Source organism: Macaca fascicularis, chromosome 19 (genome assembly GCF_037993035.2).
Source record: "Macaca fascicularis isolate 582-1 chromosome 19, T2T-MFA8v1.1".
Lineage (NCBI taxonomy): Eukaryota > Metazoa > Chordata > Mammalia > Primates > Cercopithecidae > Macaca > Macaca fascicularis.
In genome coordinates, this window is record NC_088393.1 from 51,361,184 (window position 1) to 51,385,707 (window position 24,524).

General features: G+C 43.4%; 1 long non-coding RNA gene across 1 annotated transcript in view; it reads left to right on the top strand.

Moving 5' to 3' along the window:
- Positions 1–24,524, top strand: part of LOC107128290 (uncharacterized) — a 90,821-nt gene that overhangs the window by 50,067 nt on the left and 16,230 nt on the right. The window contains exon 2 of the long non-coding RNA XR_001487262.4: positions 5,291–5,430. This is a non-coding gene — a long non-coding RNA (uncharacterized lncRNA). The remainder of the gene's footprint in view (positions 1–5,290; positions 5,431–24,524) is intronic.

Consider the following 24,524-nt stretch of genomic DNA (forward strand, 5'->3'; position numbering starts at 1 on the left):
TTGATTTTGTAGGAGGGTTGCTGATAGATGATTAGCCAACTATGCTCTTGCAGGTTTTTTTTTTCTCTCAACGTGTTTCTAGGTTAGTGATGAGTCTTCTGTCAATTTCATCCTGACCATGCTGCACTCAGATATTTTTGAAGGCTCTATGATGTGAGAAGCCTGCCAGGCCAAATCCACATAACCCAAGGCCAGGCCTCTCAGTCCCTCTCAGGTCCAAGTATGAAGACACTTACCCCTAGACCCCAGGGGTAAGTTAAAGAGGATACTCATAGAGAACATCCAGGTCACTGGGTCACTGAAGGAAAAGAGGATACTCATAGAGAACATCCAGGTCACTGGGTCACTGTGGCTGGTACTCACTACATTCTTCATTTGACATTCACAGAGTCCTGTGTCACTCCTTGTGACACTGAGTAGAGCAAGGATCCTGTTGTCATTGGACATCTGCAGCCTGGGACTGACTGTGAGTCTCTGACCATTTATCCACCACATGTAGATTGTGCCATGAGTCTCAGGTTCACAGGTTAAGACCATAGCCTTCTCATCCTCTATGGGGTTGCTGGTGACATAAGGCTTGGGCAGATTTGCTGTGCAGATAACAGAGAAGATTCCTCCGTGTGGCACCATTGATTTCTCCATGAGCATTTTCCAATTAGAGTTGACATCTCCCACCTCTCAGCCAATCTAAGTCCTTGAAAGTCCACAGCAGGTCTGCGTGTCAAAAGACAGATGCATGATGATCTGAGGGCTAAGAGACCATGGGGCTACCTGCTCTGTGTGGGAGAAGCACAGACTTCTGAAGTGTGATTCGAGCAGCAACACTGGTGAAGCATGAATTGAGCAGGGTCAAACAATTAGAGTTTGATTAACTTTGTTTAAATTGGGCAGAGTCTAAGAGAGGCAGCAGTGGCTCATGCATCTCCCCACCCGAAGGACCCCACCTTATGACAATATTGTTGTTATGAATACACAGGTGTGCATGAAACAGGCAGTAAATCAGACAGCACCCATGGTCCTAGGAACCACCAGTATTCCCATTATGTGTATGTTATAGCCTTTTAGGCTACAAAATATAAAATACAACTACAGAATATAAAATATGCTATTGTCAATACAAAATATTGAATATGAAGCTGAATATGTTGTTCTACTTTTTTTTCTCTTGCTAAACTTTGCTGTTTCCATTTTGGAAGTTTCTACTGACACACGCTTAAGCTGGAGATTCTTTCCTCAGCTATGTGCAGCCTACCAGTAAGTCCTTGGAGGGCATTCTTTATTTCTCTTAAAGTGTTTTTAATCTCTAGTATTTCTTTTGGTTCTTTCTTAGAACAGCCATCTCTGCTTAAGTCATCCATCTATTCCTGAAAGGTGTCTACTTTTTCCATCATAATCCTTAACCAGAGTTGTTTTAAATTTTCAGTCTGATAATTTCAACATCCCTACCACATTTGTGCCTGGTTCTGATCCTTGCTCTGTCTTTCAAACTGCATTTTCTTTTGCCATAGTCTGTCTTGTATTTTTTTGAAAACCACACATGATGTACTAGGTAAAAGCAGCTTGAGTGAGCAGGCATTCAGTGATATGGTGGTGAGTGTGGGGAGGGAAGTGTTCTGTGGTTCTGGATGAGGTCTGTGTCCTGGGCTGTGAATGTCACAAGTGCCTCTCAGGATTTTCTTTCCATTAGGTGGGATATGATGACTTGAGGAGGCTGGAGTTGGATAGTTCCCCTCCCCCTGGCCAGTTAAGCTCCCATCAAACCCCAGCTAATTAGGCTGCAGTAAAATAGTTTCTCTTAAGTATAGGTCTTTCCAAGAAGAATATAATTCACTGACAACTTTCCAAGTGGTTTTTTTTTCCTTCTTCCTACAAGAAGGATGTGGGGATTCTTTTTGGACATTGACTGTGAGAACCTGGTAGAGCTCCAGGAGCTAAGAGTCATAAAACTGTCCCCCTACTCCCAAGACTAATCCATCCACTGGTGTGTTTATCTCTGCACTGTGTCCACATTGAGCCTCCAGAATTTCCTCAATTACAGTTCAGGTTTTCTGACCCCAGCACTGGTTCCCGCTGGGGTTTCTGTGGCTGTGTTTCTGCTCAGGTACGGTGTGCTGCTCTGTATTTGCCTGTGGGTCTCGCCAATATGTGGGCCAGTTAGCACTGAGACCTTGCTTCTCTAAGAAATCTAAACAAGTTGTTGATTTTTCAGTTTGTTCAGGTTTTTACTTGTTAGAACTGAGTGAAAAATTTTAAGCTACTTACAAGCCCAAAGGAAATTAGAAGTCTCTAGGGCATGACTGGAGGATATGAGCCCCACAGCACGTTGAGGATGGAGTCATGAGTGAAATGGGTGAAATGAGCCCATGGACTTTGGAAACTGCAGATCTGTCCTTCTGCCTCTGACGACCCCCTGGTGAGTCAGTGTAGAAAGCAAAACCACCTTTGCAAAGCTTACGATGGTGAAAGAAAGCTAGCTTGGCCGACCCCATCTCACCTCCAGCCTCAAGCTGGCTGTCCTCTCTCATTCCTGGGCATAGGCCAGGGTAACTATGGGAGGAATTTATTGTTTAATTTTGAAGCAAGGATGATAATAGTCCCTCTCTAAAATTAGCTCCTTCCTTGTCAAGGACTACCTTGTAAATCTTGACAAGATTTGGATTATGAGAGGGGCCCAAATCTTGTCAAGACATGGATTATGGGAGGGGCCAAAATTCTGCTAAAATGCAGGCATAGTTTCTATAATCTCTTACTGCTCAGGAGTCATGTGTCCAGAGGTCACAAGATTTGTGACTTTCCTAGTTGCTCCTAGAGATAGCAACACTACTGTTGAACCTGAGATTTGTCTTGTGAGATGTTTCTCAGACTTTTGCATTCTGGCAACCAGCTGACCTCATCTAGACTCATGACTAATGACTCAACCAGTCATGTGGCCCCCACTCAGAAGCACGTTCAACAAATACAGACCATTTCCCCTACCTGCATGATTTCATCTCCAGCCAGTCAACAGTATTTATTCCTTAGACCTCTGCCCCTCAAAGTTTTTGAAAAACTCTAACCTCTGAACCATTGGGGAAGCTGATTTGAGTCATAATAAACTTCTGTTCTCCTGTTTGGCAACCTTGGGCTAAGTAGAACCATTCTTTACTACACATCACCTTCTCAATAAATTGGCTTTGCCTGTGAAGAGGACAAGAACCTGTCAGGTGATTATAAGAATGGATAGAGGAGTCACTGATTTATTTCCGGTGGCCCATTTTATGAGCCAGCCTCTCAGAGGGAAAGAGCCCTGGACTGGGACACAGTGGAAGCTCATTCTCTTGGTGACCCAGGGACATTACCTCATTATGGAGCCTGGCAGGGGTGGCTGCTCTGGCTGATTTTGGTGCATTTCTCATTTCCCAGAAGGCAGGACAGGCCTCAGTGTGAGCAGGAAGGGAACGGAACAGTCAGCCTTGTTAGAGAGGATGTCTGGGGAAGTCCTCAGGGTGGAGGAAGCTGTGCAGGACAGGGCTTGTCAGTTAGAATGAAAGGGGGATGCACTTTTTTCACTGAACACCTTTCAGACACCTCACCATCTCTGGCCTCACTGGATTCTGCCTTTCCTCCTGAGCCCTGAGCCCTGCTTCCTGGGAGGGAGGGAGGGAGGGATGAAGGGTGAAGCTGGAATGTGTGCTGTCCAGGTTTCTCCCATCTTTGGAATCTTGACAGTGAGGGACCCTAATGTGTTACCACAGAGGAGACTGTGGGAAAAAGCTGTTTCTCAGGGGTGCCTGGTTTATGAAGTGAGGGGAATTCAGACCGGGTTGGACTCGTGAACTACAAGGACCCTGTTCCATGTCAACTACCAGCTCCTCTAGCTCAGTGTTTCCATGGCTCATTCTCTTGTGTGATTTCTGAGCCCATGCTAGAGTCCTCCTCACAATGCCTGATGGTCAGACCTGTGCGGGGAGACCTAATGGGGGGGTCTTGTGTGCTCACAGAGTGTCCAGGGAACAGGCTTCGTGACTTCCTCTGCTCCAACCCCACAACAAGATCTGGATAGTGGGCTGGGTCAGATAAAGTCAGAATCCATGGGGGAGGGTATGTGTCCTGGCAGTGCTGAGGTTCATGCCTCCAGGTTAGCTCTCAGTCTCTGCAAAGACATTTATGTTGTGCATGTGCTGTTTGCTGGACTGTCTCATGTCCCTAAATTCTTGAACCTGCCTGCAGATAATATCATGAGGGGTCTGCATATAAGTGTATGAGGGCTATCTGATTAGGGTGGGTGTGTTTCACATAGTGGGCTTTTTTTCACCACTTTTCAAAACATTGTGCTTGAGTGTATATATAGAAACACATACATACTTATATTCATTAGATGTGAATATATATAAATTAATATATAGATACATATATCTATAAATATACACACACATATGTATATATGTAGATACATATACATATATATGTATACATGTGTGTATGTGTATATACGTATATACATATACATATATGCGTATACATGTGTGTATGTGTATATACATGTGTATATACATCACGTGTATACATATATTCACATAGATACATGTGTATCTGTGTGTATATATGTATAAATTCTTAGGGTGGGTGTGTTTTACATAGTGGGGTTTTTTCACCACTTTTCCAAAAATTGTGCTTATGTATATAGAAACACATACATACTTATATTTACTAGATGTGAATATATATAAATATATAGATACATATATCTATAAATATACACATGTGTATATGTATAGACACATATGTGTATATGTATATATGTGTATATACATATACACGTGTATATACATACATGCACATATATACACGTGTATATATGTATGCACATGCACATATATGTGTATATATGTATAATGTGCCATTTTAACCACTCCGGGAAGAAGAGAGAGAGAGAAGAGAGTTTCTACTAATACCAAATATACAAATCTATGTATACCAAATATACATACATACACATATATACACATTTATGTATGTATATACATGCACATATATTTGTATATATGTATATACATGCACATATATGTGTATAGATGTATACTGTGCCATTTTAACCACTTCGGGAAGGAGAGAGAGAGAAGAGAGTTTCTACTAATACCAAATCTCCTGGGTTTAAATAAGGGTGGTACTATTTCCTGGGGTTGGGCTTTTGCTAGTTGTGTCAATTCCTGTTGGAAGTGAGCTAGAGAGGTTACATGCTCAACTAATTTAGAGATTTTCTATGTGAAAATAATCTGTGAGCGCATTGATAAGTGTTATCCTTTCCTAGGTGAAAAGCTTGGTGAAGGATTTTAAGGACTTCCCATTGACTGAAGGCTAGCAAATGGAGTTTGCCATTCTCTGACTACAGCCATTCTGAGGACTGGAAAGAATACCCTGAGAAGTGGCCTATTTTATTCCTGCAGGAAGGTACTGAGGTTTAATTTATCTTATGGAGTCTTCTTAGATTAGAAGGCTTTGAGGTGTGTTGATGCCTTGCCAGTGACTTAGCTGCCTGATCAGCAAACCTATTTCCTTTGGCTACTTCTTCTGTTCCCTTTTTGATGTTCCCTATAATGTACCACTCTTATTTCTGAGGATAATAACCTGTTAATTTCTTGGTGACATTTTATAGGAGATCCATTAGTGGTAAGAAAATGCCTTTTATTTTAAATGGCAGCATGAGCATGAAGAACTAAAAAAGCATACTTGGAATTGGTGTAAATGTTAGCTATGTTTCCCTTGCTTAATTTAAGCGCTCTTGTAAGAACTGTTTGTTTAGCTGATTGGGCACCTGCACCTGAAGAGAGATGTTATTTAGAGTGACTACTGCTTATCCTGCCTTACATATTGCTTGCTTTACCAGCTGTTGGTTAGCTAAGAGCTCCCTCTAGAGGAAAGTAATTTTGCCACATGAAGTGAACGTGTAAACAGTTTTTTTCCTAGGGTTAAGTTGGAGGCTTTTCTGACTAGTAGAGCTATTGTGACAGTGGTTTGGAAGCAGGTGTAAACAATAGGTCCTCCTAACTGCAAATAAGAGGTTGAGAAAAATATTGGATTAGAATTTTTCTTGAGACACCCCTTATGGTTGTGCTATGGGAAGAGGGAAGCCTGGATAAGAGAGGAGAAAAGAGAGAGACTGGCTCTAGTGTTTTAGAAGGAGATCTACTTTCCTTCCTATAATTTCCAGAATCACCTGTGTCCCCTGTGCTGTAACGGCAGTTTGCTGCTGGAGCCGGGGGTTTGAGCCCCAGGACCCATCAGTCTTTCTGGACCACTGTGAGACTGGTTCTGAACCCAGTGACCTCCATCTCTGGGAGCAGTTGCATCTCCAGTGGTCTCCACTACAGGCTGGACAGGGTCAAGGTGGCTTCCTCTTGCTGTTTGGACACTAAAATGCCCTAGCTTACCACACCAAGATTGGTGGATGCACCTCTGGGATCCTGGACTTTGCAACTCTGCAAAGCTACTAGAGGCTTTATCATTCTCTTGAGCTTTCTCTCTTTCTTCTGGGCCTCCTCCTGGTTCCTATTATAAAAGACTGAAGTGGCTACCCTCAGGAGGTTTTCCAAGGTGCTATCTGCTACTATAGCTTGCTTCTGTAGGTTCCTTCTAATACTGGGAGCTTTCTGTATAATAAATCGATCTTTTAGAATGGGTTGTCACTTGACTGAATCAGGAGATAAAAAGGTGCGTGCTAATAGTGCCCCTCTCAACATATCCATAAAGGCTGCAGGATTCTCATCTGGCTTTGAGTCTATTATAGACAGTTTAGAGGAATTAAGAGGTCTGGCCTTAGATTTTCATTTCCATTCATCTGCAGAGCTATTGGAGTTTCAATCAGGGTTGTCAAGAGGTACTGCTTCACTTCCTATTTGGAATGGTGTTTCTGCTATTTCTTCACTTTCCATATCTCCTTTCTTCTCTTTTGGTGTATTATAGGAGATATGTTGCTCATCTCCAAAATTCTCTGCTGCTTGCAGAGCTGCCGGTTTTTCAGCTGCAGTTAGGGTTTGGTTTAGGAGCAGCATGACATCCTTCCATGTGAGGTGAAACATCTGAGTTAAATTCTGGAAAATTTCTATATACCTATCAGGATTGCCTGAAAATCGGCCTAAGTCTTACTCTATTTGCCTAAGGTCCTGTAATGAGAAGGGAACTTGGAGGGGCCCCAAATTAGGGAGATTCTCAGACGGTTCCCCTGGAAGTTGCTTTTCTAATTATTGGGGATTATTCTCTATAGGCCTGCCTGATATGGCTGTTAAAAAAGTTGGGTTGCTGTTACAACGCTTGTAAAGGTTTAGTAAAAATGCCCTGTCATTGTGCAAAATAGAATGAGTTGCTTTTCTCTTCAAAGTCCTGAGGTTAAAAGAGTTCTAGTGCCACAGAGTGCACTCCAGAGGGGTGCAAGCTGAAGATGCTCTGTTAGCCATGTAAAAAAAGAAGTGAGAATAAAAGTGTCCTTATAGTCCCCCTTCTTTCACTGTGGCCCAGGGTAGAGTAGAAGACAATGGGAGCGTCCCCCCAACTGTTTTCTCTCCTTCGTTCCTAAGTCCTGGCACCATGTTAAATGTGCCACCCTTGGTTGTAGGCATGGCCCTCTAAGCCATGGAACTGGATAAATGAAGTGATGGGATTAGCCACACTTTACCCACACAACCTTAGCTTATCTGCCATGATCTGCCTGGCTTCCTGAAAAATGGAGCTCTGAAGAAACTGTAATGGTTGCCTTTGAGCAAGCTTTCTTTAACAGAGGGAATGTGCCAGTTGCCTGCTATTATGGCCCATGCTAAAAAATTTACCCTTAGAAAAGTGGTCCTGGTTAACTCTGTTCTTAAAATGTCCTTACTAATTAAGTACTGTTCTAATTGGAGATAGAATAGGTACCTTAAATTAACGTAGGGACCTAATGGCAGGTTTTCCTTCTGATGGGACAGTATCGGAACTAAAATTTGGCTATGGAAGACATTTTATTCCTAATTGTTGAAAGCAGAACTTTCCCATTCACAAAAAGGGCTTTTCTATCAGTGCAAAAAGAGAGAATTGGAAAAGTGCAGTGTTATGGCAAAGAACCAACAATGTGCCTCATGAGGAGGATTTCTATCTCCACCAGGTGGCACTGTTGGCTGGGAAATACCATGTGCTCAGCAGAGGAAGGGTAGAGCAGGGAGGGTGGAGAGAGAGAGACAGAGACAGAGAGACAGACATCTGTTGGGTTAGTTATTATGTCATTTACCGATCTTTCCTAACAGATCTGTTTCCCTGAACTGTAAAAGTTTCCACACATTGCATACATAAAAAGAATAGGAGACATAGCAACCATGGATAGAAAGGAAGAAAAAGATTGCAACAGGATAGCAAATTAGGAGACCCATTACCAACATCTGAATGGGCTGCTGGAGGCTGTGTTCAGTCCAGAAGCGTTGAATAACATCAGGGCATGTACTGGCCAGAAATTCTCAGCTGCTCCAGGACATCCCCCAGCTTCATGTGATGGTAAGGTTCTTCATGAAAGGAAACTGGTTTGAAGAGAACCTTGAAATTAAAGGACAGATTTGAGGTTTGCTCCATACCCACCATTCTGATGTTTCTACCTTCTGTTCTGATTACAATGTCGGATGAGAACTCCCAAATAAAATGCCTCTGTTGTCTGGGAATCCATGGTTCTTTGTCTCACACTGAGAAAGAATTCAGGACATGGAAACACATGAGGAGTGGGTTTAGAAGTGGAAATTTTAATAGACAAAAAAGAGAGAGAGAAAGCTTCCTCATACTGAGAAAGCAGTCACCCAAGAGAGGGTCTCCAATCTGGGGCGGAATGCGATTGATTTTGTACAGAGACTTGAGGAGGCAGTGATTGATTTACACAGGGTCCAGGGGATTGTTTTGACTGGGTGTGCCATTTACATAGTCAGAGAAAAGACTGGCCCTCCCACCCTAATCTTTTATTATGCAAATGTGGCTTTTACCTGGTGGTCACCATGACACCTGCACATGTAGTGACTAGGAAAAAAGAGTGGGAACCGCGGTTTTTGGTATACCTGGCTCTTAGCTACCTGCATTTACATATGCATGTCTATGCTTGCAGCCTGATTATTCAGTTTGTTTTCTGTTAGAAATGGTTTGGGGGCTGCTTTTTGTTAAAGGAAAATTCCACCAAGAATTCTTTTACCCTTTCTAGCTGTCTAAAAATAATTTCTCATTAACTCTTGTATTAGGATCCCTTTAGGAAAACAGAAAAGATGACACAGACTCTCCTTTAGGGGAGTAACTGTAGTCTTTTTTTTTCTCATGTAACCCCAAGAGTTGCAAGTGAACGGATTTCTCTCAGGTCTAAAAGTCTGCTGTTTTCTCCATTGTGTTACCTGACCTCTTTGCCTTTTACATTACTTTGTACTGTAAAAATATTTGACCTTGTGTGTGTAATGGTCGCTGGGTCAGTGGTAAGAGCTATGGTTTTGAAGGTGACTAACAGTAGTTATAATAAATTATTCTAGCTTCAGAGGGCTACTCATTTCTTTGCATGTTTAGATGCAAAAGACACAGTTTAAACAATTAGGGAAATGCCTTTGTAGCAAAGTACTCTGTGGAAGTGTTGCACAGTATGGTCCCCATTGCATTTTGCTCTTCTTGGGGACCTGGGATTCAGTGAAATTCTTGATTTTTAATGTCTAAATGTTGTCCCTTCCAACTGGTTCTCTTTTTTACACATTTAAATGATTAGAATCTAAAAATTGTAAAGACTTTGTTGGCCCTCTTCCTTAACGGGCTCTATCTTGAGCTCAGTGATTCAGTTGAAGAACAGAGACCAAATTAAAAGCTACATCTCTAAATAAAATTGGCCTCCTTATAAAGTCCCATGGTAAATTTCTATTATTTTTGTGTTACCTTGGCATCTATTTTTAATCTTCCTTGAACACACCCAATTTTTTCTTGAAAGAGCTTAAGTTCTCTTTCTCTCTTTGCTTCGAGATGTAAATGTACTACCTATTTTCTCTAAAACTCAGTAAAGTCTTCTTCAGATAAATGTTAACCTTTACCATTTACAAGAAAGCAATTTGAATCCAACTATCCTTTAAAATGGTGGGTTTTACTGATCTCATGCCTGAAGTCTTAAAATCAAAACTCTAAAATCTTTTTGTCTCTCTCTATCTTTATGTGAACATGTATATATGTTTCATCACATATATGTATATGTCACACATGTTTATATACTGTTTACATGTAGTGTCAAATTAATGTAAAAATAAATGAGTACTCATAAATTAAGTGAACAAGCCCAAATGCTTTTCTATACATGTGATTTTAGTAACCTTTGATGAATATAGATAGTTTTTAAATTGTTGGTAAAATAAAGTAGAAATGTCTTCATAATTTAATTTATACATTTTTGCCTAGGTCTGTTGGCCGGCAGGTTTATATTGTCTTTACTAGATGTTTTAAGGTCATCAAACAGTTGTTTCTGTGTATATACATTTGCTTAATTTGTCTATGAGCTTATGTCTTTATATTTGAACCTTTAAATTCTGAGTTCTAGATCAGTGACCATAGCAAGAACTGCGGACAAAATCCATCCCAACCCCGAGTTGTACCTTTTGGCCATGCTGGGAGAGATGAGATTCTCCAGGCATTTTCTTCATAGCTCTGTTCATTGTCTTGGGCTTTACATGTGGTACATAGTTAGAATGGTTTACTCCCTAGTTTTTTTTTTCTACTGAAAATAAGGCTGTATAAGTCTGTTTTTACATTGCTACAGACAAATACATGAACCTGAATCATTTATAAAGAAAAAAGGCTGAATGGTCTCATGATTCAGCAGGCTGTACAGTAAGCATGATTCTGGCATCTGCTCAGCTTTTGAGGAGGCCTCAGAAAACTTACAATCCTGGTGAAAGCCAATGGTGCAGGAAGACATCTTATATAATGGGAGGTGAAGGAAGAGAGCAAGGGTTGCACACTGGTAAATAACCAGATAAAAACTCACTGTTGCTACAACAGCACCAAGGAAAATGGTGTTAAAATATGAGAAACCACCTCCATGATCCAATCACTTCCAACCAGGCTCCACCTCCAACTTTGGAGATTATAATTGGACATGAGATTTGTGTAGGGGCATAGGTCCAAAACAATATTATTCTCTCCATGGTCCCTCCCAAATCTCATGTCTTTCTCACATTTAATAATATAATAATGGCTTCCCAACAGTCTCTAGAGTCTTAACTCATTCCAGCATTAACTCAAAAGTCCAAAATAGCAAGTTTCACCTGAGACAAGGCAAGTTCCTTTTACCTATGAGCCTGTAAATTCAAAAACAAGTTAGTTACTTTCAAGACACAATGGAGGTGTAGGCATTGGGTAAATACTCCAATTCCAAAGGGAAGAAATAGGCCAAAGGAAATAGGATACATACCCCACGGAAGTCTGAAATCTTGCAGCGCAGTCTTTAAAACTTAAAGCTCCAAAATAATCTCCTTTGACCCCATATCTCATATTCAGGGAACACTGATGTAAGGTTTAGGCTTCTAAGGTTCTGGGCATCACAAGAACATTCCAAGAGAGTCACAAAAGAATTTGTAGTGTGGCTTTTTTATGCTAAACAGCATGTTAGACTGAATAAGTCACTGAAGAGAAAAAAAGTCAAAGGAGAAGATGGGCTTCCATCATTTATAGGTTAATGATGTCTTCCTGATCACACATTTCTTTGAGTTTTTGTAATTTCAGCTAAAGAGAGACCCTCTGGTATTTGTTGATGGCTGCACACAAAACATTTTTTAAACTTTTATAGAATTCACCACACGAAATTGTAGAATTTAAAAGCTTTTGTAGAATTCACCACACCAGAGAGACTACTATTACGAGGATAACACCAAAAGTTTGGAGTATGCACTTTAAGCAAGATGCAAGCCAACTAAAATAGAAAATATCAAAGAATGAGACAGAAAGTCTAGCAATTTTAACCTAGTAACATGTTAGTTAACTTTTGCAACTGAGTCTTGATAATACTCAATGTATGTATGTATGTGCAACAATCTGTGTCAGAAACTGCACAGACTTCTCCCTGTTCAGCTGGTAGGGAACAATTTTATTGTCTAGCAGTCTAGGGCTCATTAAATTAAAACAGGGAGTGAGAACAAGTGAGTCTGAAAATGTAACTTTAAAAGGGACTACTGTACATTTGAACAAACAATTGTGTTAAAGATGCTGCTAATGTCAGCCATTGGGTGGACAAAAGAATATCTTATGTAAAAATTTGAGGGTGACATGATATATCCGTCACTCTGTTAAGCTACTCTCAGAAGCTACTTCACGTGAAATTTCTAATGATACCATTATCCTGCCAAGTGAAAGAGGCAGGCATAAGCATGGACAAATCAAGAGGGATAAGAGCCTTTTTTTTGATGTGGAGATTTGTTCTGACAACTTGGCAAAAGTTTTTCACAGTGTGAAGTTGTCAACTTCTTGTCCTGGTTTTGGCAGTTTGAGTGTCTGTAGTTAACGGTGTCAAACATATTGGTGAGCTCTGAGTGACTCATACTTCAGGCACGAGGGTTTTCCCGTGAAATTTACATTGAGCTTTCCACCTCCATCCAGCTTATAGGGCTTCAGAAACAAAGCAGATCTTGTTCTTACTGATTCAATAAGAGAAAACTGGATGGGAGGAACTAGAAGAATTCAGGGTCTAGTCCAGTCTACCAGTGAATAATAAAAACTCAAAAACCATGAACAGAGCTGCAATTTCATAGCAGGTATACTACAGTCTTTATTTTCAACATAATTTTTCTCTCTATAGGCATATCTATTTTTACCAAAGATAATCCCAGTAGGACAAATTTGTTTACAAAGTAGGTTTAGTCTTATCAAACTTTGCCGGGATTCTTTACATAAGTTCATCAAGAGTAGCAATGGTCCACAGAGGCTCTTGCTAAAGTTTGCTTTGCTAGAAGTTTTTATAAGGAATCTCAGATTAAACTTTTACAAACCTCTTGAGACAAGGAAGCCAAATGAGGGCCATCTTCAGACTTTGCCTGCAGTACTTATGGGTCCATTCTACATATATTCTCAAATATAACATCTGAGTCAAAGCCTTGGTAATATAACCAATGTTTGGAAACATGTCCTCTTGTAAAGAGAGAAGAATCTTACTAAACTTGTGCAAATAACTGTATTAGCATAAACATATGAATACTCATGAATAGTTTCCCAATCCTGGGACAGTTCGGTAAAGAGCAAAAATAAATGGGCTTCAATTATTGTTTCCAAAAGTATACTTTACCAAATTGCTTTAGATATAGATAGCTTAAAAGAAGAAAAATTCCATAAATCTGGAAAAAAAACATTTAAAGAATCAGCAAATTTTCAAATAAAAATTATAAAAACATTATCCACATTATCATTTATTTCAAGGAAATTATTTTTGTTCTGCTTGGTCTAGGTTGGCATATTTCATGAAGGCATCAGCCTGTTTGTTAAAGTTTTTGAAGTCCATAGACAATCCAGTGGTATAATCTTGAACTGCTCAGAAACTTGTATTCAAGAGTACTTGTCAGCATCTTTTCCATAAATCTTTTGAAATAGAAGCAATTTTGGACTGTAGCTGATTGCAAATGCTTTCAGGAAGAATCAAAACAAGTATCTGTGAATGACCAACATGTAAAATGACTATTGTTAAAACTCTGATGAGAGTTTGGTATAATAAAGACAGTAACTCCAGCCAGTACTCCAGTCATGATGCTGACAGTGGTCCCAACTGAGAGACCAAAAGAACTTTCTTGTCCTGAAGCAGCTGTCATGGAAAAAAAAAAAGGAGAGAAGGAATAAATAATAAAGACAGCTCACATAGAAATGTAGTTACTTCTGTGGCATATTACATTCTGACTAACTTCTGTGGAATATGACACGATTATTATAATAACATATTCAATTTCTAGGAATCTAATAATTTTGGGGACACTCATATCAGTAACATACCCATAAATAAAACTTAGAGAAGGTTTAGCATCACTTATCACTTATCATTTGAAAATGCATTTTATATAATTTAACATATCAAATCAGGTGGCTTTTCCCTTTAGTTTCTGTCTCTCAACTGGATTACTGAGTTGTTGGTGTAGCCTATTAATGAAGAGGGACAAACATCAAGAATGTGAAAAAGCAACCCATGAGATGGAAAACTATTTGCAAATTATACATCTGATAAGGGATTAACTTTCAAAATATTATATTCAGAATATTTCAGAAGAACTACATATCAAAAACAGTGGGGGGAATGGGGAGTTGTTCAGTGGGTCTACAGTTTCAGTGATGCAGGCTGAGAAGGTTCTAGAGGTCTACTTTACAGCTTGGTGCCTATATTTCATACAGATTGAGTATTTCTTATGCATAAGACTTAGGACCAAAAGTGTTTTGGATGTCTAACTTTTTTTGATTTTGGAATATTTGCAGTATACTTAGTGGTTTAGCATTTCATATTTTAATAATTCAAAATCCAAATGTTCCAGTGAACATTTCTTTTAAGCATCACATAAGTGGTCAAAAATGGTGGATTTTAGGGCATTTCAGACTTTGGATTTTTAGATTTGGGATGCTCAATATTTAGTACTAAAATTTGTATTTAAAAATTCGTCTTGAGTTTGGACCTCACGTCATGTTCTGAAAATAGTAAAATGAAAATTTGTAGGAAACAGTTTTTTTTCTATAAGCGTACACTGTTATTAACGGTCCAAAGATCTAAGATCGATTGCTGGAAGTAGTATTCATCCTGATAACATAAAAAGGTTTAGGTCTGCTCTGAATTCCAGCTGGATCACATTATGCTCAAAGAAAGATGCTGAAGGTGGTTTGGAATTAGCAACTCCCTGGGTAGTGGGAGGCGTGTGCATTCTGTTGGGAGGACAGGATTGGTCAGAGAGAAAGTCTTAGGTGTGTCAATTACATAAAGTGAGGAATGACGCCGAATTAAGAGAAGTGATGTGTGTTATGTTAGTGAATTTAGAAAGAGGTCCCTGCTTCTAATTTCTGTGCAGTAAGGCAAAATGGGGAGGGGCCCAAAACAGGCATGTGAAATCCTTTCATCATTTTCTCTTGATCTCAAGAAACACTAGAGTTTGATTATGTTTGTTTAAATTGAGCAGAGTCTAAGTGAGATGCCAGTGCCTCATGCATCTCCCCACCTGAAGGACCCCCCACCTTTTGACAAGGGTGTCATCATGAGGACACAAGTGTGTGTAAAACTGGCAGCAAACCCGTCAGACAGCACCCACCTGGCCAGCTCCACCCTGTCCCAGGAACCACCACTATTCTCATTACATGTATGTTACAGCCTTTGAAGTGGCCCCACAACTACAAAATATAAAATATGCTATTGTCAATACAAAATATTGGAAAGAAAGCTGGATATGTTGTTCCACTTTTTTCCCACTCTTTTTAAACTTTGCCATTTCAGTTTTAGAAGTTTCTGTTGACACACCCTCAAGCTAGATATTTGTTCCTCAGCTGTGTTCAGGCTACCAGGCTTCTTCATTTATAGAGATTTTTTTTTCCAGCATTGTTTTAAGTTCTTTCTTAGAATATCCATCCCTCTGCTTACATCACCCATGTTTTCCTGTATGGTGTCCACTTTTTCCTTCATAACTGGTAACCAGAGTTGCTTTAAATTTTCAGTCTGATTATTTCAACATCTCTGCCATATCTGTGTCTGGTTCTGATCCTTGCTCTGTCTTTCAACCCGTATTTTTTTTTTTTTTTTTTTTTTCGGAAAGCCAGACATGATGTACTGGGTGAAAGGAACTTGGGTGAGCAGGCCTTCAATGATATAGTGGTGAATGTGGGGAGGGAGGGGTTCTGTGGTCCTGAATGAGGTCTGTTCCCTGGGCTGTGAATGTCACAACTGCCTCTTAGTATTTTCTCCTCCTTAGGTGGGATATGATGGCTAGAGGGGGCTGGAGTTGGACATTTTCCCTTCCCTAGGCCAGTTAAGCTTCCATCAAACCCCAGCTGATTCGGCTGTGGTAAAACAATCTTCATGAAGACAGGTCTTGCCAGGAAGAATTGAATTCATTGCCTTCTTTCTAAGTGGTTCCTCCCCATACCCCACAAGAAAGATGAGAGGAATTTTATTGAACATCCACTGTGAAAACCTAGTATAGTTCCAGGGAGTAAGCCGTAAAAATGTCCTCCTAATCCCATACCTAATCCATCTGCTGGAGTGGTTAACACTGCCTTGTCCACATTGAGCTTTCAGCAATTCATCAGTTACAGTTCAGGGTTTTTTACTGTGTCTGGATAAGGTCAGCTGGTGGCTAGGATACAAAAGACACCCCACTGAGTTTCTGGGCCTGGGTTTCTGTTCAGATAAGACGTGCTGCCCTGTATTTACCTGTGGGTCTCTCCAGTATATGGGGCCGTTGGCACTGAGACCTTGCTTCTCTGAGCAGTCTAACAGAGTTTTTGATTTTTAAGTTTGTTCATCTTTGTACTTGTTACAACTGAGTGACAACCACAGCAGGATGAGGTTGGAGTGAAACGGGTGAAATAAGCCCATGGGCATTGGGGACTGTAGACATGTCCTTCTTCCTCTGATCCCCTGGTGAGTCAGTGGAGAGAGTGAAATCACCTTTGCAAAGATTACAGCAGTGAGATAAAGTTAGCATGGCAGACTTCATCTTACCTCTAGCTGGAGGCTGGCTGTCCTCGCTCATTCCTGGGCATAGGCCAGGCTAACCATGGGGGAAATTTAGTTTATAGTGTAACTTTGAAGCAAGAATGATAATATCCCCTTACTAAAATAAACTCCCTCTTTGTCAAGGATGGCCTTTGTAAAAGTAATAAAAGACCATAACATTAGGTTATGGGAGGGACCGAAATCCTACTAAAATATAGTCATAGTTTCTATAATCCATTATTGCTTAGGAGTCATGTGGCCTGCAGTCACAAGACTAGTGATTTCTTTAATTGCTCCTATAGATAACATCACTATTATAGATTATGAGATTGGTCTTTTGAGGTATTTCTCAGACTTGCATTCTGGCAACCAGCTGGCCTCATCCAGACCCATGAGTAATGCCTCATCCAGTCATGTGGCCTCCACTCAGAGGCAGATCAAGCCCATAGAGACGATTTCCCCCACGTGCATGATTTCATTCCCATCTGATCACCAGTACCCATTCCTTAGACCTCAAACTTTTTGAAAAACTCCAACCCTAGGCATCAGGGAGGTCGATTTGAATAATAATAAATGAAACTCCGATTTGCAGCTTTGGACTAATTAAAATCTTTCTTTACTACAAATCACCCTCTTCATAAATTCCTTTTGCCTGTGCAGGGGGCAAGATGAACTTTTTTTTTGGTCTTCTTGTCAGGTGATTATAAGAGTGGATGGGGCCGGGCGCGGTGGCTCAAGCCTGTAATCCCAGCACTTTAGGAGGCTGAGATGGGCGGATCACGAGGTCAGGAGATCGAGACCATCCTGGCTAACACGGTGAAACCCCGTCTCTACTAAAAAATACAAAAAACTAGCCGGGCGAGGTGGCGGGCGCCTGTAGTCCCAGCTACTTGGGAGGCTGAGGCAGGAGAATGGCGTAAACCCAGGAAGCGGAGCTTGCAGTGAGCTGAGATCTGGCCACTGCACTCCAGCCTGGGCAACAGAGCAAGACTCCATCTCAAAAAAAAAAAAAAAAAAAAAAGAGTGGATGGAAGAGCCACTCATTTCTTTCTGGTGGCCTGTTCCGTAAGTCAGCCTCTCAGAAGGAAAGAGCCCTGGAATAGGACGCAGTGGAAGCTCATTCTCCTGGTGACCTGAAGACATTGACTCATAATGGAGCCTGGCAGAAGGGGCAACTCTGGCTAATTTCAGTGTTTGTTTGTTTGTTTGTTTTATTTGTTTGTTTGTTTTTGGGTCAGCCCACAGTGTGAGCAGAAAAGCAGCAGAACAGTCAGCTTTTGTCTGGGGAAGTCCAAGGCATGGAGAAAGCTGTGCTGGACAGGGCATGCCAGCTAGAATGAAGGTAGGGCAGGGGCAGAAGATGAGGGACACAGAGGAGCAGAGGGAGCCAGAGACACCCATGGCAGTGAGCAGTGGGGGCTACAGTGACCTCAGAGACTCCAGGGACCAGGGGCCCTCAGGGTCTCAGTTCAGTACCACGGATCCCTGAAAACCCTCCCATGGCCTAGGAACCCCGGAGTCACATGAGACGGGGTAGCTTGAGGGACAGGGAGTGAGAGGGAAGGAACATGGGTCTCAGCACCCAAGTGACAGGGAACAGGTGTGGCCAGAAACTTCTAGGATTCTGCATCCAGGATCCAGTCTCTAAAGAGGTTATGAATCATTCATTCCTTTATTCAATCGCTCCTTCCCTCACGTGAGAACTACAGAGTGTGTGTCTCACACTGGGCCTGTGTTAGTGCAGAGTGTGAGCGGGGAGAGAAAGCCAAGTCCTCTCCTTTATTCTTTCATGGGAATGATACTGACTCTGGAAAACACAGGATTTCAGGTTCAGTGAGGGGGATTAGGATCTGAGGGAAAGGTCTGGATGTTCCTCATACTGGCTCTGAAGGTTGGGGCAGGTGATTTCGTTCTGGACAAACTAAATAGTTGTCCATTTGCTCTCACTCCTCTGAGGTTTGGATGCCAAAGAAGAAAGGATTTGAGCCGACAGATGACCATAGGGTCCTTAGAACTTAATAGGACCTCACTTCTCATGAGGAGAGGATGGAGATGTGGTTGCAGAAAGACCTCGTGTGACTCTGATCTGCCCCTCATGTTTGTGTGACCCTGGTTCAGTGACTGTGTCTCCCTGTGGCCCAGTTTCCTCTCAGTCATAGAAGCTAAATGGCAAATGGTCTGTGGCTTGTCATGTTGACTCTGAATGAACTTTAAATTATTCACAGTCACCTGACCTAATGCTTGGCATAGAGGAGGTGTTCACATATACAGTGTTTATTATTTGCCTCCATGAGAGAGCACCCTTAGACCTGATCCCTGTGGACAAGTTGCTGCCAGGAACATCTTGTCTCTTCTATTTCTGTCCCGGGGGACACTGAACTTTCCATGGGGTCTCCTAAGCCTCCCAGGGCAGTTGGCTGATGGCCTAAGATGCTTGTCCATCTGTTCACTCTGAGTCTCAGGTGAAAGAGAAGGCTCTATCTTTGACCAGGTGAGGCTCTTGGGGCTGAACCCTGCCTGGGAGCAGCTCCAGGAGCCACATCTATCATATGGCTGGTCAATACTTCCTCCCAGTCAGTCCTGCCCAGGAGGCCACAACCCAGCCCTGGCACAGGTTTTCCAGGGTCACCTGGATTTAGGATCTGAGGACAGGGTTCTGGGGCCAGGGCTTCTAGGACTGAGCTTCTCTGTAAGGATCCCAGGGGGCCCCTCGAGCCAGGCCCTGATGTAGTTCTCCAGGGTCTTTTTCAGGGTCATGTTCAGGGGAAGTGCACAGGGTGATGGGCTGAGACTAATCTCCTCCTGCTGAGTTTCCCCCATCAGATTGTCCTGTCTCTGCAGCAAGTGTCTGCAGGGTATGGATGCAGGAAATGAATTCTGATCCATTGAAATTCGTCTACCCTGTGTGTGTCCCGCACCGAATGCCCAAACACTAAAATGGGAAATAATGCAGAGGGGAGCACAGGCACAGCCCAGGCCTAACAATCCTGTGTGTGTGAAGTAGAACTGACCTCCCAACACCCAGAGGTCATGGGGAATCACTCACGGTGCACGCGGTACATTGCTTCTTCAATGGTAAAATCTGTCTTTATGATTTGTAGGGTATAGAATCCTGTGTCATCGCGGGTGACTTTCTGGGTCAGCAGGGATGCATTGGCAAATATTACCTCCCGACTACTGTATGCAGGTCCTGAGCTAGATCTTTGAATGCCTATTGCATATCCTAAAATTCAACAGTCAAGATCCGCACTTCTTCCTTTGTGCCAGTTGTAGCCCATCACTTTCAGGGGCAGATTGTGGGCAAGTAGGAAAATCTCCTCCTCCTCTGTGGCATTGAATGGCATGGCTTCTATAGTGACTCTGGCAATGATGGGTGGGTTCCAGAAGGTTAAAAGTGAGGTTAGGATGGGGAGAGAGCATCAGTCAATATTAAAACCTATGTATTGGGGTGGAAAGTTGGGGCCCTTTGTTCTTAGAGGTTCTCTTCACCCATGAGCCTTGGAGAGAGAGAGAATGTGTGTGTGTGTGTGTGTGTGTGTGTGTGTGTGTGTGTGTGTGTCCCCTACTGGGTCAGGGTCAGCAGCATGACCCCCATTCCTTCAACACCTCTGAACTTGGCATTACCTTGTGTGGAATCCTCTTCCCCAGGGGTCTGCATGGTTCCTTTTCCACTGACCTCAGATCCGGCTCACATCAGGGTGTCCTTGAAAGATCCCTTTCTTGATACCTTCACTAGAGACTCTCGGTCTTCCCTTTCTCACTTTTCCCTGCTCAGGTTTCTCCAAGGCTCTTGTCAACACCTGACCTCACGTTCCAGATCTCCTTGCATGTCTTGCTCCCCTCCCTATAACGGCATCAGGTTCATGAGGGCAGGGATTTGTATGATCTTGGTTGTACCCCAGTGCCTGGGACATGCTGCGAACTCTTGTGAATGAGTCTGTGAGCATTCCCAGAGCCCTCCAAGGCCTGTGATTTATTTTCCAGTTTCTGAATTTGGCTGATGACAATGTTTTATGCCCTCATTATGTTTTTATTTGAAGTATTATCTGATATAGTTATTATTATCATTTTTCAAAATGTAGTGGCCAGTGATGATTAACCTGGAATAGAGAACACTTAAGATTTGTTTGCTTCTTACCAATTTCAGTTCAATGTGATTTTCCTGTTTTGATCCTGTCCCCTCTGTTGTCTTCTTTCCTGTTAAGGCAGCAGTAGAAGCTCTAAGTCCCCTTTCCCCGGGAGCCCCATCTTCCCCAGGAGACCCCAGCCAGTCCCTGAACCTTCTCGTTTCCTCTTCAAGAAAGTTCTCTCCTGACCTGTGAACAGGAGCTTCTGCCAGGGGATGTGCCATCTGGAGAAAGGGACTGAAGGGGGCACCATGGTCTGTGCTGCCTGCTTGTCCTCCTCTGTGGAGATAAGTCTGGGATCCAGAAACTTTCTGAGCACGGCTGTCAGCTGTGCTGTCCTTCCTCCTTCTGTGCTGAGCCTCTTCCCGGGGCAGGAGCACTTCTCAGGCTCATGGGTGGGGTCTGTGCCCAGGACACCTCTCTGTCCCCTCCCCTCTCAGTCCTGCTTCCTTGTCCCTCCTTTCTGTTTCTCTTCTGTCTGTGTTTCAGGCCCCTGGGAATTGCTGAGTCCTCTGCCTCCTTCAGCAGTGATTCTCTCACCCAACCTCTACACACACTATGTGCAAACACACACACACACACACACAAAGACATCCTTTAGGTTTGGCGAGCACAGCCCTGGGCCCTCAGTGTCCTCCCATTTCCATTGCTCCAGGTCAGGGTGCACAGTCGCTCCCCCTGCCCTCTCCCATTCCCATCTGGCTTTTCCCTTCAGAGCAGGAGGCTGGGCTGTACCAGGACCCTGTCACAGTGATGCACCCCCACTTGCTTTGAGTGAGCTGAGTGCTAGCTGGGGAGAAGGACCCTCCCTCTCTTTCATTATGTTGAGCTTTGCGATAGCTTCCATGGTTAGACATTTGATGACCCAGTTGTCCAAGAGGGTATTTTCCTTCCTGGAGGTGTACAGGATCAATCTCTTATGTCTCCTGGTATGAAAGGCCTGTGCTGATTGGTCAGTGGGGCCTGTGGGCCCAGTGGTCACCAAGGACAGGTCTCAGCCACTCTCTTGGTCCCTGGGTTCTGGTGGCTGAGCTGGGGCTGCGGCCCATCTGTTTTCTTCCTGACCATTTTTGGTGTCCTCTGTCCTTGGCCCAGCTGACTGTCCTGTGGTCACCTCACCTTCCCCATGGTTGGTGCAAAAGGGAGTGGGATGATGCCCAGGGTCCCCACAGAACACAGCTCTTCAAGACCCAGGAGAGAGAGACTGGGAAAGAACAGGGGCTCAGAGCTGGAGAGATTTCTACAGACTTACTCTGCAGCCAGGATGGGCTTAGCCCTTCTCGCTATATATCCCTTGGGGTGCCTCTTGAGGGACTGAAGCAGGTCAAGCTCCTCTGTGTAGAAGAAGAACAGGCAGTGGCTGGAGAGCCTGTGTGAAGGGACTCTGCTCATACCTGAGAGGGTGTGTGGGGGTGGGCTATGTTCTGATAGCAAAGGGAGCTCATATCCCCCACCTCACCTTCCCCATGCACAAAGGACAGCCCTGTCTTCCTTCCTGACTTCATGAGAGACAGCAGGGGGCAGATTGTGGGTGGGTAGATAAACCTCCAGCAGGTGGCCACGTCATGGATGGTGCCTGTGCGTGACCTGCAAACATGCTCTGCACCTCCTGGGATGCAGTGGGCAGGTCACAGGAGGCCTGGCTGATTCCTAGGGATGCTGTGGGCACTCAGGCAGTCGCTGTTCTGTGTCAGCACTGGGATCAGCCTGGGATGCCCCAGACAACCGTACAGAGGGAGTGGGGTGGGAATGTAGGGAGCAGTCACAGAAAAAGTTGATGAGGATGGAAAGAGGTCACAAGGGTAAAGTGTCTAATATGGCATCACATGGACCATTGCTGCCCTTGGAGATGCCCTTTTGGCTGGGTCAGCAGCCCCTGGGGAGCCTTGAGGCTGGGATTCTGCCACACTCTGGTGAACATGGAGGGGAATTTGGATGACAGCAACCCCAGGTCAGGCTGCATGTTTTATTCCATGTAAATCTCTACATTTCACAGTAGATTATTCACATACATCACAGATCCATCACATTCCAGCCCCGTGAGCTTCAGTCTCTGTGACTGTAAGTTCACTGTCCTCCCTCTTTCTCAATCAGATGTCCCAAACACAGATTTCTGTCACCTGCGAGTTTGTGTTCATGTGCAGTGGGCTGCAGTGTGTATGCCCTGGGGCAGTGATGTCTGGGGCTGAGCACTGGGCAGAGGTTTGGAAGCAGAAGAAGGAGGTGCAGGATGGGAAGATCAATTACAGGGGAGCAGAGAGGGAGCAGGGATAAGTCATCTTTGTTTCTCACTCCCAGGGGACCAGAATGCAGGACCCTGACCCTAGGGCTCAACACCACACGCTGTTGGTGTCCCTGGATGTCACCCATGCTCGTAATTTCATGTTGCCTTGGCATTCATTTATTAAGGTGTAAGTTTACCTGCCTCATATCAGAGGCAGGGCTTAGTCACCGTGACAGGTGACAATACTGTACCTTGCCAAATGTCTGCAGTTGGTGGCCAGAGATAAAATCTTAGAGGCATCTCTCCTGCTTAGTGTGCTGGGCTCCCCTCTCCCCAGCTGCTTCCTTTAAACTGGTGGTTATGAAATTTGCTCTGAAATTTAAAGTGACCACCTCTCAGTCACAGCGTGGTCACCTGGCCCCAGTGTTTGCTTGCTTTAAACTCACCATTAAAGCTTTCTGCTAGAAACCTCAGATAACACCTTGGACCCACTAAAGCCAGTGGCCTACAGGTCCCTACTTTCCTCTCTGCCTGGACTCCTTGACCTCTGTGTCTATTATCTCTAGGTGTGCCATGTGCTCCTCACAGTCTGTAAATAGCAAAAACATTTGTACTTTCACATTGTGGTTGTATCACTGTAGCCTCATCTGCCATCTGGTGCCTGACAATGAGGCTGCCCCATGGGACTCATGCTGGTTGAGCCCCTGCTGGAGCTCTTTTCTTGGGGTCTCGTGCTGCTGGGGACAGGTGCCGTCAGATAATTTGATGGAGAAATAGAAGAGTTGTATTCAAAACAGTGTGTGAGATGATGTTTTCCTGGGCTTCAACTGCTATAACAAACACCTTAGTCTGGGTGACTTAAAATACAGAAATCTATTTCTCACAGTTCTGGAGCCTGGAAAGTCCAAGTTCAAGGTTCCAGCTGATTCAGTCCTGGTGAGGGCTTCCTTGCAGATTCCTGCTCTCTTGCTGCATCTGCACATGATAGGGGCTTGAAGGTGGGTGGAGAGACAGAAAGAGGGAGAGAGAGACCCTTCTCCTGTGTTTTCTTCTATTTATAAGGTCATTAATTTTATCATGAAGCCTCCACTTTTATGACTTAGTCTTACTCTAATTATCTCTGAAATGCCACCTCCAAATTTCAGCACATTAAAGATGAGGGCTTCAATAATTTTGAGGGGGCACATTCTGTCCAGGGCAGGAAAGGTGGGAGCTGCTTCCCCTCCTGTTCCTGAGGCCTGACCTTCCCTGGTGAGATGACTTCACACTCAGTCTCATTCTAGGTTGCAGCCCCACAGAGGCTGGGTTCTCCTCTGCTCTTCTGCCCATTCTTGCACCACCTTCTCCCTGTGGACCCACCTGCTCCTGTTCCAGGCAGCTGTCCCTAGCTTGCTGCTCTCTCACCATCTCTGGCCTCATTGGCCTCTGCCACTTTTTTTCTGAGCCCTGAGGCCTGCTCTATGGGAGGAAGAACGAGTGAAGCTGGAATGGGTCCTGTCCAGGTTACTGTCCT